Source organism: Callithrix jacchus, chromosome 17 (assembly GCF_049354715.1).
Source record: "Callithrix jacchus isolate 240 chromosome 17, calJac240_pri, whole genome shotgun sequence".
NCBI lineage: Eukaryota > Metazoa > Chordata > Mammalia > Primates > Cebidae > Callithrix > Callithrix jacchus.
In genome coordinates this window covers 72,994,279-73,008,914 of record NC_133518.1, presented here as the reverse complement: position 1 = coordinate 73,008,914, position 14,636 = coordinate 72,994,279, and the positions used below count along the sequence as shown (strand labels likewise).

At 35.0% G+C, this 14,636-nt stretch overlaps 1 long non-coding RNA gene across 1 annotated transcript in view; it reads right to left on the bottom strand.

The window, feature by feature from the left end:
* LOC118148900 (uncharacterized) overlaps nt 1–8,363 on the bottom strand; it is a 168,543-nt gene extending 160,180 nt beyond the window's left edge. The window contains exon 1 of the long non-coding RNA XR_004735964.3: nt 8,278–8,363. This is a non-coding gene — a long non-coding RNA (uncharacterized LOC118148900). The remainder of the gene's footprint in view (nt 1–8,277) is intronic.
* Nucleotides 8,364–14,636: the final 6,273 nt, after the last annotated feature.

The window sequence follows — 14,636 nt, the reverse complement described above, 5'->3', positions numbered from 1 at the left end:
GTTAGTGTAGCTGTAGATTCTTTTTTTCTTTTTTTTTTTTTGAGACGGAGTCTCATTCTGTCACCAGGTGCCAGGCTGGAGTGCAGTGGCACGATCTCGGCTCACTGCAACCTCCGCCTCCCAGGTTCAAGCACTTCTCCTGCCTCAGCTTCCTGAGTGGCTGGGACAACAGTCACACGCCACCATGCCCAACTAATTTTTGTATTTTTAGTAGAGACAGGATTTCACCATGTTGGCCAGGATGGTCTCGATCTCTTGACCTCATGATCTGCCCGCCCTGGCCTCCCAAAGTGCTGGGATTACAGGCACGAGCCACTGCACCCAGCCACCTGCAGAAGATTCTATAGAAGTATCAGGACAAACAGCTAATGCACACAGGGCTCAAAACCTAGAATGACAGGTAGATGGGAGGAGCAAACCAAGATGACACACGTGTATCTATGTAACAAACCTGCACGCTCTGCACATGTATTCCAGAACTTAAAATAAAATAAAATAAAAAGATTCCATGGAAAATCAATTGTACTTTCCAGTGTCATCCTTTTTCATTACATCTATATACATCAGGTAATTTTGAGGCATTAAAAACATTGGACTGTGACCTCATAATAAGTTTCTGCAACTGAATTGCTCAAAGGTAGAATGAATAAATTTGCTTCCTATTTTTTTTCTGATGTATTTCCTTGATTTTTTCAATTTATCTTTAATTATTTTATATTAAATATTTTATAGACTATATCAGAATAGTCTATGTATTTAGATTCTAATATTCTATATTGGATAATTATATATTTAGAACAAACACACACAGAAAGAATATAGAATATATTTTATACAGAATGCATATATACATAGTATACATATCCACATAGAATATAAGGATACATAGAGAAAGATTGTGTGCACACACATGGAGCACTTAAATAACATTGACAGAACATCTTAAAAGAATTCAATACAATGAAAATGAAATTGTGGCATATTATTCTAAAGAATGTTCAGAGGAATTTTGGAGACATTAGATCAACTTATTTTCGTAGTTGCAAGTCAGTATACCTATTCCTTTCTGGCTGAGAACCAGGGACCTTGGACATGAGAACCATGAACTCACCCAAGCAGTTTCATGATACTTATGACTATATGGGTTGTAGGACTGTGCTGCCAGCTGCTGAAATAGTGGTAGAATAGTACAGCTTCTCCTTGGCCATGCACCCAATGTTGCAGCAGTACCTGATTATTACGAACCATGTTTCCATTATTCTGGAACCAACCTCAATATGGTTGTAGAGATTTAAGGAGGCATTCTTGTCTCATGACATACCTGAATACCATCTATGGAATCTCTATGTGCTGAGCATGTCAGTTGGGAAGCTACGATTTACAAAGGGAGCATCAGAAGTCAGCAAGGAAGAACAATGTTTGTGTGATGCTCTGCAGCACTGTAGACAATTCCAAATTAAATCTGAAATAATTTTCTGGCTCTCTTTTAGCAGATAATTGGAGTTCACACATTAGGAACTACAAATATACTTCCAACAGACTGAATTTTATTAAATGCCTTTGACAAAAAATAATTAATTTTTAAGTAATAGAAAAGTATGATTTCAAAATGGCAAATATTCCTCTCTTGTTAGTTATTACAGTACTAGATATCTAGTAAATCACTTACCACAGTCAGTGGAGGTTCCTTACATTTTACTCTCCTCTACCTCTTTAGAGCTTTATGAGTCAAATGATTCAGCACATTCCTTGAAGGTTTTCATGCCCTAAAATCTAAATCATCAAAATCTTTTGGTTTTTATTCTTCTTTTTCTGCTTGTAATCTGTCTTCTTCTATAGATTATCTTTCTCTGGCCCCTAATATACATATGCCTTGTGCTTTTTAATGGTCCTTGAACTTATGAAGCAACTTATTCATTCTTCATTTACATAGTTATTTTTAAAATATTAATGCATAATAATGTAGTTTCAATGTGATACTCTAATACATTCATATAATTTGTAAAGATCAAATCAGTGTACTTGGGATTTTCATCACCTTAAATATTTGTCCTTGTGCTAGAATCATTCAAATTCCTGTCTTTTCAGCTATTTTGAAATATACAACAGACTGTTGTAAACTATAGTCACCCTACTAAACTATAACACTAGGTCTTATTTACTCTATCAAACTCTATGTTTTTACCAATTATTAATCAACCAATTAATTCATCTCTTCTCTTCCCTGTTTTTCTTGGCTCCTCATAACTAATCTACTCACTATCTTCCTGTGTTCCATGTCTTTTAACTCTCACATATGAGTGAGAACATGTAATATTTGTCTTTCTGCGCTAGGCTTATTTCACTTAACATAATGCCCTCCAGTTCCATTTATGTTGCTGCAAATGATAGGATTTCATCATTTTTATGGCCAAATAACATATGATTGTATATATTATAAATGCCACATTTATTGTATCTATTTATCTACTGACTGGCACTTAGGTTAATTTCATATTGTAGCTATTGTTAATAGTGCTTCAATAAACATAATAATCCAGATGCCTTTTTGATATATTCATCTTCTTTCTTTTGAATACATACCCAGTACAGAATTGCTGGATCATATAGTGGTTCTATTTTCAGTTCCTTAAAGGAATCTCCATACCGTTTTCCATAATGGCTATATTAATTTATATTCCCACCAACAGTGTACAAGGGTTCCCTTTTTTCGACATTTTCCTCAGCATCAACTATTACCAATCTTTTTGATATAAACCATTTTAACTGGGCGAGTTAACATCTCATTGTAGTTTGAATTTGCATTTCTCTGATGATTAGTGACATTGAACACTTTTTCATATACCTATTGGTTGTTTGTATGTCTTCTTTTGAAAAATGTCTATTTAGATAACTTCCCCTTTTTATATTGGATTATATGTTTTTTTCCCTACCAAATTATTTGGGCTTTTTATATATTTTGGTTATTAATCCCTTCTCAAATGGGTAGTTTGCAAATGTTTTTTCCCATTCTGTGGATTATCTCTTTACTTTGTTGGTGTTTTTTTTTTTTTCTTGCAGAAGCTTTTTAACATAATATAATTCCATTTGTCTATTTTTGTTTTTGTTACCTGGGCTTCTGAGGCCTGAAATTAATGAATTAAGTCTTTAATTCATTTTGATTTTTTTTTTGGTATGGCAAAATATCACAGTGTCGTTTCATGCTTCTGCATACAGTTATACAGTTTTTCCAGCACCATTTATTGAAGAGACTGTCCTTTCCTCACTGTACAACTATATTTCAGCAAATTGAAAAACCTAGAAGAAATGCTTAAATTCCTGGACACATAAAATCTACCAAGAGTGAACCAGAAAGAAATAGAATACCTCAATGAATCAATAACGGATAATAGGACCGAAGCTATAATTAAAAAGTCCATTATCAAAGAAAAGCCCAGGGCTTGATGGCTTCACTGCTGAATTCTTCCAAACATTTAAAGCAAAACTCATACCAACTCTACTCAAACTCCTCAAAAAAAATTGAAGAAAAGAATATACTTTCAAACTCATTCTACAAGGCCAGCATTACCCTAATACTAAAACCAGACAAGAATACAAAAACAAAAACAAACAAACAAAAAAAAAAAACACACTACAGGCCAGTATCTGATAAATATAAATGCAAATGTTCTCAACAAAATACTAGCAAACTGAATTCAATAACACACTAAGAAGATTATTTACCATAATCAAGGGGGATTCATCTTAAAGCTGCAAAATTGGTTCAGCATAATACAAGTCAATAAACACAATGTATCACATTAAAATAACCGAGAATGTACAACCTCTTTGGAAATCAGTAAGGAGATTTCTTAAAGAACTAAAATGGAGCTGCCATTTGATTCAGCATTCCCACTACTGGGTACATACCAAAGAAAAACAAATAATTATGTAAGAAAGATGTCTGTGTTCATATGTTTATTGTAACACTATTCATAACAGCCAAGTCATAGAATAAACCTAAGTACCCATCAATGGGGAATTTGATTAAAAAATGCATGTATACACACACATATGAGCATACACACACACACACACACACACACACACACACCACCATGGAATACTACTCAGCAATTAGAAAAAATGAAAAAGAATGAAATTACATCTTTTTTTCTTTTTCTGCAGCCACATGGATGAAACTGGAGGCAATTAGGAAGTGAAATAACTCAGAAACAGAAAGTTAAATAAAGCATGTTCTCACTTCTAAGTGGAGCTAAACGATGGTACCCATCGACATACAAATTAAAATAATAGGCACTGGAGACTCCAAAAGGTGGGCGTATGTGTGGAATGGTGACTGAGGATGAAAGAATTACCTGTTGTATACAATGTTCACTATTTGAGTTATGGGTAGACCAAAAGCCCTGACTTCACCACTATGCAATATACTCACATGACAAAACTGCACTTGCAACCCCTAGATCTATGAAAATGGAAATAAAATTAAAACAGCTTATGATAAATCTTTGAGAAAAATGACCTCTTCAAGGAGAACTACACACCACTGCTCAAGGAAATAAGAGAGGACCAAACAAATGGAAAAACATTCCATGCTCTTGGACAGGAAGAATCAACATTGTGAAAATGCTATTACTGCCCAAAGTAATTTATAGATTCAATGCTATCCCCATCAAGCTACCATTGATTTTCTTCACCAAATTGGAAAAAAGTACATTGAATTTCATATGGAACCAAAAAAGAGCCAGTATAACCAAGAGAATACTAAGCAAAAAGAACAAAGCTGAAGGCATCATGCTTCCTGGCTTCAAACTATACTATAAGGCTACAGTAACCAAAACAGCATGGTACTGGTACAAAAACAAATATATAGACCAATGGAACAGAACAGAGGCCTCAGTAACAACTCCATATGTCTACAACCATTTGATCTTTGACAAAACTGACAAAAACAAGCAATGGGGAAAGGATTCCCTATTTGATAAATGATGTTGGGAAAATATGCTGTCCATATGCAGAAAATTGAAACTGGACCCCTTCCTTATACCTTACACAAAAATTAACTAAAGATGGATTAAAGATTTAAACGTAAGACCTAACACCATAAAAAACTTAGAAGAAAACCTAGGTAATACCATTCAGGACATAGGCATGGGCAAAGACTTCATGACAAAATCACCAAAAGCAATGGCAACAAAAGCAAAAATTGACAAATGGGATCTAATTAAACTAAAGAGCTTCTGCACAGCAAAAGAAACTATCATCAGAGTGAACAGGCAACCTACAGAATGGGAGAAAATGTTTGCAATCTATTCATCTGACCAAAGGCTAATATCCAGAATCTACAAAGAACTTAAATAAATGTACAAGAAAAAAAAAATAATCCCATCAAAAAGTGGGCAAAAGATATTAACAGACACTTCTCAAAAGAAGACATTTATGTGACCAACAAACCTATGAAAAATGCTCATCATTACTGGTCATTAGAGAAATGCAAATGAAAACCACAATGCCAAATGACGAAATGCTAACAAGAATAGACAATATAGAGAAGAATATAAATGAATTAACAGAGTTGAAAAACACAACACGAGAACTTCACGAAATATGCACAAGTTTTAATAGCCAAATTGATCAAGCAGAAGAAAGGATATCAGAGGTCGAAGACCAACTTAATGAAATAAAATGAGAAGACAAGAATAGAGAAAAAAGGACAAAAAGGAATGAGCAAAGTCTTCAAGAAATATGGGACTATGTGAAAAGACCTAATCTACATTTGATAGGTGTACCTGCATATGACGAAGAGGATGAAGCCAAGCTGAAAAATACTCTTCAGGATATTATTCAGGAAAACTTTCCCAACCTAGCAAGGCAGGACAATATTAGACTCCAGGTAATACAGAGAACACCACAAAGATATTCCTTAAGAAGAGCAACCCCAAGGCACAGAATCGTTAGATTCACCAGGGTTGAAATGAAAGAGAAAATACTAATGGCAGCCAGAGAGAAAGGTCAGGTTACCCACAAAGGGAAGCCTATCAGACTTACAGCAGATCTCTCAGCAGAAACCCAAAAGCCAGAAGAGAGTGGGGGCCAATATTCAACATCCTCAAAGAAAAGAACTTTCAGCCCAGAATTTCATACCCAGCCAAACGAAGCTTCACAACTGAAGGAAAAATAAATTTTTTTTATGAACAAGCAAGTAATCAGAGATTTTGTTACCACCAGGCCTGCTTTACAAGAGCTTTTGAAGGAAGCACTACACATAAAAAGGAACAACCAGTATTAGCCTTTCCAAAAATATACCAAAAGTAAAGAGCATCAACATAATGAAGAATTTACATCAATGAATGGACAAAACAGCCAGCTAACATCAAATGGCAGTAATCCTAAATTTAAATCGACTAAATCCCTTAATCAAAAGATACAGCCAAAACCCAACAGTATGCTGCATCCAGACCCATTTCACATGCAAGGATACACAAAGACTCAAAACAAAGGGATGGAGAAAGATTTACCAACCAAATGGAGAGCAAAAATAAATAAATAAATAAAAAGTAGGAGTTGCATTTCTCGCCTCTGATAAAATAGATTTTAAAGCAACAAAGATATAATGGTAAAAGGATCAATGCAACAAGAAGAGCTAACAATCCTAAATATATACGTACCCAATACAGGAACACCCAGATACATAAGACCTATAAAGAGACTTAGACTCCCTAGACTCCCACACAATAATAGTGGGAGACTTCAACATCAATATTAGATAGATCAATGAGACAGAAAATTAATAAGGATATTCAAGACTTGCACTCAGATCTGGAACAAGTAAACTTAACAAACATTTATAGAACTATCCACTTTAAATACACAAAATATACATTCTTATCAGTAACACATCACACCTCCTTATAGGTTTAAATGAAATATTGATTGGCCATTATTAAGCACAATTATTGGCATAAAAGAGGTTTTCAATACCCATTTTTAGAATAAAACAACATTCCTGTTCTCTCTCCCTCTTTTTCTTCCTCTGTCTTCCTCTCCTTCATTTCTTTTCTTTTTTTCTTTCTCTCCTTTTTACTTTAAAAAAAAAAAAGAAAAGAAAACCACAATGCCATCTCATGCCAGTTAGAATGGTGAGCATTAAAAAGTCAGGAAACAACAGATGCTGGAGAGGATGTGGAGAAATAGGAACGCTTTTATACTGTTGGTGAAAGTATAAATTAGTTCAACCATTGTGGAAGACAGTGTGACGATTTCAAGGATCTAGAACTAGAAATACCATTTGACCCAGCAACCCAGTACTAGGTATATACCCAAAGGATTATAAATCATTATACCATAAGAACACATGCACACATATGTTTATTGCAGTGCTATTCATAATAGCAAAGACTTGGAACTAACCCAAATGCCCATCAGCGATAGACTGGATAAAGAAAATGTGGCATATATATACCATGGAATACTATGCAGCCATAAAAATGGATGAGTTTATATCCTTTGCAGGGATAGAGATGAAGCTGGAAACCATTAATCTCAGCAAACTAACACAGGAACAGAAAACCAAACACCACATGCTCTCACTCACAAGTGGGGAGTTGAACAATAAGAGAACACATGGACACAGGGAGGGGCCCATCACACACCAGGGCTTGTTAGGTGGTGGGGAGGCAAAGGGAAGGACGGCATTAGGAGAAATACCATGTAGATGACGAGTTGACAGGTGCAGCAAACCACCGTAGCACGTGTATTCCTATTTAACAAACCTGCACGTTCTGCACATGTATCCAACAACTTAAAGTATAATTTAACAACAAAAAAAACCCAACAGAACCAAGTCCAAAAACCATGTAATTATTTTAATAGATGCTGAAAGACCACTCAATAAAATTTGTCCTCCCTTAATTAAAAAGAAAGAAAGAAGAAAAAAAAACTGGCCGAGCGCCGTGTCTCATGCCTGTAATCCCAGCACTTTGGGAGGATGAGGTGGGTGGATCAGGAGATCAAGAAATTGAGACCATCCTGGCCAACATGGTGAAACCCCATCTCTACTAAAAATACAAACATTAGCTGGGCATGGTGATACATGCTTGTAATCCTAGCTACCTGAGAAGCTGAGGCAGAGGAATCCCTTGAACCCAGAGGTGGAGGTTGCAGTGAGCAGAGATCCCGCCACTGCAACGGAGACCTAGCCTGGTGACAGAGCAAGACTCCATCTCAAAGAAGAAAAAAAGAAAACACTCATCAAACTGGATATAGAAGAATACATACCTCAAAACAACAAAGGTCGTAGATGACAAATCCACAGCTAAGGATCGATTGAATGGGGGAAATTGAAGTCTGTTTCTCCCAAACCTGAAAAACACAATGATTTCCACTTTTACGACATTTATTCAATATAATACTGGAAACCCTGGTCAGAACAATTAGGCAAGAGAAAGAAATAAAGGGCTTCCAGACTGGAAAGGAAGAAGTCAAATTAGCCTTGGTGGTAGTAGACATGATTTTATATTTTATATCTAGATTCCACCAAACAACTGTTAAAACCAATAAATGAATTCAGTAAAGTTTGCAGAATACAAAACCAACCTACAAAAACTGGTAATATTTATATATGCTAACAATGAACAAATGGCAAAATAAATTAAGAAAGCAATCTAATTTGTAATAGCTACAGAGAATATAAAATACTGAGGAATCAATTACCCAAATAAGTGCAAGATCTATACACGGGAGATTATAAACACTGATGAAAGAAACTAAAGAGGACAACAAGAAAATGGAAAGATATTTCATGTTCCTGAATTGGAAGAATTAGAAGAATTAATATTTTTAAAATGGCAATACTTCCTGAAGCAATTCATGGATTCAGTGCACCTGCTATCAATCAATCAGTTAATATGACCAAAAAGACCCCGAGTAAGTGGCTGCAGAGAACTGAAAGCAAAAAGAACAAATCTGGAGGCATCACAGTACCTGACTACAAAATTTGCTGCAAAGCTATAGTATCCAAACAAGCATGGTACTGGCATAAAAACAGTCACATTGACCGATGGAACAGAAGAGAGAACACATATAAATCCATGCATTTACATTCGACTTGTCTCTGACAAACCCATCCTTCCTTTTTGACACTCATCAAATTGTTCCTTGTACAATGTATCCTGTATATGATTTTTTTCCCAAAACTAAAAATTTTGAGATCTTAAACTATGTTTGTTTTATAATCACTGTGACCTCCAGAAAAACTGTCATGACGCTAATAGAGCCTTAATAAATGTTTTTGATAAATTGAATTATAAATCACTAAAGCAACTCTCTACAGTAAATTTAATAATACAATTAAAACACACATTGCTTTGTCTCTTAAAAGCAGGTCAAGCCTTTCCCTGGCTTATATAATTTGAAGCAGGCACAGAGGAGCTACATTTTAGGAACCTCTCTGTGAGCATAATATTGAACTGCTCACTGGGCAAGACCTTTAAAAAGCTTATCTGAGGAAGAGATTTTAGGTAAGATGAAGCTGATAGAAGCATACCAATCCATTCTTCCAATTCTTCTGTAATAAGTCCCTAGGTAATATAGACAGTATTACATCAAACCATTGAAGAAATTATGTTTTTCAAAATGTGAATGGATACCATGCCAACTACCCATATTTAGGAAAATCGAAAAAACAGTGCTTTGCCAATTATAGTCAGGTTTTACATGTGGATATTGCTGAGGATGGGCATTGATTCCACATAGGGTTTCTTTCACGGTAAACCAGAGAATAACACTTCCCTATGGTCTTAAAACAAGGAAATATCTGTGCTTTCCCTGAGCAACATTTAGATTCAAGTGTGTGACACCTTCAACAAGTATGTAAGCTTCAAAGTAGTTGCTATCAGCTGTTTCTACCTTACTGTCTACATTTCACCCTTTATTACAACGTTTTCACTTTTTTCTCCATGTTTTTATTCTGCTCAAAGATATATATCTTTATAAAACATCTTGAATTATGTTTCGAACAAGTCAAGTTATGAATAAATAAATGCAATAAAAATAGACAAGCAAATGAGACCAAAATTGAATTTCTTATGTTGGAAAATGTTATATCTCTGGGAACTCTATTACAGCTAGTTAAGAAAGTTTACATTTATAAAACTCTGAGCACCCTCTGGCATTTTTTTTAAAGTGCCAGTAACCAAGAGATTAATGTGCCACTCATCCCTGCATTATCTCATTATCTTAAAATAAGCAGTGTTATTCCCTTTCCACATTTGTATTTTAAGAAATGAAATCCATGACTAACATCTTGAAAATAATTTAATTGTTTAAAATAGTTCAACAATGAGTTGGACGTATTTTTAATATATGTCTCAAGGTTCACACTGCAAATGTTTTTCCTTTTGAGAAATAGCACTTTTACTATTTCCAGTAGTCAGAGCTAGGTGTCTTTGTGAATCTGCTTCCTCTCGACACTCCAGCTGCAATGCTAGGTCTAACTTCTCGAGTGGTGACAACTGCATCATTTGAACTTGGAAAACAGTTCATTAGGGAAATATATTTGGAAAACATATTTTAAGCAATGTTATGGGACATGATGCAAATTTGTCAATGGATGGAGAAATTGAGAAGTTCAAATAAGTTAGTTAATAGGTAGCATTATTGAGTTATTCCTCTCTGAAAAACAATTTGTCATCCTCCCTTTTTTTAGCTAGCACCCTAAGATTTTCATTAAGAAAAAATAGCTTCCAGACTGAGATAACTCTTGTAAATGGAGAATCTATTTTAAGGAAAGTTATCTATTTCGAATAAAAAAAGACAGTTAATCCGTCCTCTTCTGGAGGCAGGAATCCTATGTGGGGAAAACAGCTGTGATCACATGTTGGGAGAGCTAGTTCTAGCCATGCTTTTCGCCTATAATTAGCTGGAGAAATTGTTGAAATAAAGATGATTATATCTTATCTTAATGTAGTGCTCCCCAGCACATTGATACAAGATTTGCACAAATCACCTCATCTAATTATACAATAATCTTTAAAAATACGTATTTATTATCTAATTTAATCCTGTGACAGCCTTACTAATTAGGCATTACAATACTCATTTTCAGGTAAGACCACTGGGGCACGGAGTGAGCTGATATCTAGCTACAGTTTACCACACAGACTATGCTCTTAGTAATAAAAATACATCTCTGCATTTTCTGCCCTACTTAACCACCCTATCATCTACTGAGACCAAGTTAGAAACACGCCAGCTCTTCTTTCTTTCGTCGTTCCTTACTTCCTTAATTCTCACCTCCCCTTGCATACTCTATGCATATTTCTTTTGCATAGAGCATAAATGCAATGACTCAAAATTATTTTCTAAAAAAAATTGCGTAGCTATCTGACTCATGGACAACATAGTTTTCTTTCACTAAGTTCTGGTCTTACTCCTTCTCTTTCTTAAATTCTTCAGTAGTTTTCCATTTTTCACAAAATAATAATAAAAGTCTTCTTCTATATATGTCTTGTCATTTGAAATTGTCCCTCCTACTCACTGTTCTACCTAGACTAAAATGATGTCCTTTGTAGACCCAGAACCTGCTGTACACATTCTGCTCGTACTTTTATTGTACTAGTTTTCCATTTCTGTGTAACAGATCAGCTTGAAAACCAAATCTGTTTATTAGCTGAAAGTTCTGTGGCTCAGAAATCCAGGCAGGCTCAGCCTAATGTTTCAAGGGTAAAAGCAAGGTGTTAGCAGGGCTGTGTGTTGCTTTCTGGAGGCTGTGGGAAAATATCTACTTCCCAGCTTATTCAAACTGTTGGCAGAATGCAGTTCTTTGTGGTTGTTGGACTGAAGTCCTTGGCAGCCTTCATTTTAAAACTAGCCATTGCATGTTGAATCTTTCCTGTGCTTCAAATCTCTCTACCTCTCTTTTCCCCTGAATGTCTCTGGGTTTAGCCAGGAGAAAATTCTCCCTTTTTGAAGACTCCATGTTACTAGGTTATCCAGAATAATCCAGGATAATCTTCCTATTTTAAGGTCCGTAACTTTTATGTAATCTGCAAAGACTTCTTTGCTATGTAACATAATATATTTGCAGGTTCCAGATATGAGGGCATGAACATCTTTAGGGACTTATTCTGCCAACAATGCTTATGCAGTTATATTTATGTGACTGGCTCTTCCATCCTTTAAACTTCCCTCTGTAGTTTAAAAGCTACAGAACTTCTCTTCCGAAATAATCTCAACAAATGTGAAGCTTTTCTACACTTCTCAGGTAATTTCTTCTTCCATTCTCAATAAATGTGTGTTGTATGAAAAAAAAAAAGAGTGCCTTTAAGTGCGTTTAGCTTTTCCAGGTCTTTATTCTCTTAAATAGTTAGGGTCACATTGATTATTTTATATCCATTTTTTTGTACCAGAAAAATCATCTGTATAATCTTAATTAATATATTTTCTTTTGGAATTTCCATAGTTTCCTGATAATTTATGTGCTGCAGTGTATATAGTATATGAATTTTTACAATGAATCTATTAGATAAGTATCATTATTCTCATTTTACAGATGAGTGAATCGGAAGCTCATTCAGGTAAGTGACTTGCTAAAGTCAAATAGCAAATAAGAAATACATCCCAAACATGAAGACACATAAGAAGTCACAGCTTACTTTCTGTATTATCTTTACATATTTCTCCTGCATGGAGTATAAATTTATCTGTAATTTCTAACTAAATGACAATAATTTATTTATCTGAAAACAATGTGACAATGTTGAAAAATGAAAGGAGACATCATCAAACTCCTTTTCCTGAATAAATAAGACATGGGAGCAAAAATCAATGGCAATTATAATTTGTAAGAATTTATTTGAAGAAAATTAAAACTTATGGTTTAAGATGGAGGATGGAGTACATGATATTTACCTCTTTCCCACTGCCAGATTCATAATTTTAAATTTTTTATTAGCTTTTTTATGACTTTCAGTCAACAAAATTTCGTTTTGGTGTGCTGAGTGGTATGCTGAGTAAGCTAATTGTAGGTACTACAATAAACACTAAAACAGAAGTTTAGTGTTCCTAAAAGGCACAAACCCATAATGGTAAAGAGAACTGGAATCAACAATAGATGAAAAAGTTCAAGAAATCTCTGAACTTTAGAGAGACAATGGAAGGAATGAATACTGAACCATGGAAGAACACAACTATGAGGAAGCTGCAAAAGAAGCCTAGGATGTGTTCACCTGGGATCAAGAGAGCCTCTGGACCCAGTATGGGAGGAGGTATGATGACAAGTAGGAGTAAGAAATAGGCTGGAACATTTTTTAATTGAAAGTGAGCAATATACATCTTTTCCATGTGTACAGACTATAAGCAGCATAGTTTTTACTCCCAACTGAGAAAGAAAATAGGAAGTTTCTTCATGGTAGCATCTATGTATAGCCAAAGCATCCAGTGTTTCTATTGGTAACCCTGCAACCCTTGCTGTTAGCCTTTTAATTCCACCAGACTTTTGATCTTCCTCTAGCACCCTTATTGGCAGAATCTGACATAAACCTAATCAAATAGAGAAAAGCTTGCAAATTCTCAGCCCTTGCATCACAATGTATAGAAGGGTGTTTACAGCTTAAAAAATAGTTTAAATACCAGCATAGACCATAGAGATGCATTCTTTTCCACTTTAGTGCAGAATAGGGCTCTATTGCAGAATTATGGCATTATTACCTAATAACTTCAAATATGAATTCTGTTTGAAAATATCCTAGCCTCCTTTTTCTCAGGATAGATCTTCATTGGATACCTCCCAAAGTCCAACACGACGATGTTTCTCTGGATGCTGCTTTTGACTTCACGGCCACACAACTTCAGGGCAAGCCCTTCAACTGAGTCTCCTTCTCCAGACCAAAGCTACCTCATCAGAGCTCCCTGGCTCATGTAGTACCTACAATTAGCTCACTCAGCATACCACTCAGCACACCAAAACAAAATTTTGGTGACTGAAGGTCATAAAAAAGCTAATAAAAAATTTAAAATTATGAAGAGCTGCATTTAATATGAAATAAATATCTTTCATTACATTCAGACAGATCTGCCATCACTCAGTCAAAATACATGCCTTGCCTACTGCAAAGAGTGATAATTTCCTAAATTTTATGAAAGGCAATAATTTTCTTTGCAAAATTATTCCCTGTTAGCATTTTTTTCTTTCCCCTCTACTCATATCCAAGGACTTTTAATTATAAAACTAGAAAACCAAATTGAATAGAATAATAGAATGAAAAGAAAACAAGAGAATACTGACAGATAGTGGAAATTACTCATTTGTAAGAGGTGATCATTAAACACTTTCACTTCTATTGGCCTCTGAAAACCAAGGACTCATCCTATTATAATAAGCCTATTGTGAACATTGGTTGTTTCTTCTTGGAGCCCATCCATCATTCACACTGGCATAGGGCATGTATTACGGTCCATTCACTTCATTTGTAATGTATTTTTCTTGTTAGAAAATGTGAACCAAACAAAGCAGTGGCAGAATAGTCTACAAAAAAAGTACTTTTTTCTTAATTACTTGAAGGAATTTCCTCCCAATTGCATTAGAAACTAATTTAATCAACATCTTCCTGGGGACATTTTTTCCCCTAAAATCCCTT